Source organism: Atractosteus spatula, unplaced genomic scaffold (assembly GCF_055471065.1).
Source record: "Atractosteus spatula isolate fAtrSpa1 unplaced genomic scaffold, fAtrSpa1.hap1 Scaffold_81, whole genome shotgun sequence".
Taxonomy (NCBI): Eukaryota; Metazoa; Chordata; class Actinopteri; order Semionotiformes; family Lepisosteidae; genus Atractosteus; species Atractosteus spatula.
Genome location: NW_028296914.1, coordinates 32,067 through 32,888, shown reverse-complemented (window position 1 = coordinate 32,888; position 822 = coordinate 32,067).

Below are 822 nucleotides of genomic sequence, written 5' to 3'. Positions count from 1 at the left end.
AGCATTTTCTTCGCTGTTTAACCGATCTTGTTACAGCATGTTACAGTTTACTATTATTAACCATATTAATTTTAAGTGCTTAATGCCATTTTTTGACCAGGCACGAATATTCTTAAGTCCATATCTTCGCAAGGGAATCAGTGCGAATTGCAATACTAATTAAATTAAAACTACTAACTACTAACTAATACTAATTAAAACAAACCAGAAACGTGTTGTTCTGTCTAATGACATTACAAGTGGAAAGATTACAGATTTTAATCGTCTTTAATTTTGTTACGTTATACATTTTAGAAACGTTTCATCCATACAAACACCACAAAACTATTTTCGATTGTATTTCTGAATAGTATGTTACACTTAGTTCACTGTTTTAAATACATCTAATTAAGAAAGTTAGGTGTTAGCATAAACTATTAGCAATCAATAATATTAAATTAAAGTTAAATACAAAACTAAAGAAAAAATAGGGTTAAATATAATTCAAAATATTTTGCTAACAATGTTAACTGTTTATGAATAATAAAATGTATTAACTAAGGAGTAGGATGGCACAGTTGTTAGTATGTTTTTTGTTTTGTTTCTTTTTCATAAATACAACAGTAGTACCTGATGTCTGAAGTGGAAATCTAATAAGTAAATTGATTCTTAAAAATGTAGAGAGCTTTGAAAAAAATATATTGGTGCTTTTAGATAATATATTTCAAGGATATAACTGCTGTGCTACAGTACGTGCAGAATTTTAGAAATCAGTTTGTCAACAAAGTACACTGTTTAGGTTAGTTTAGAAGACAATGTACCAAAACAATATATGCTGTCTGG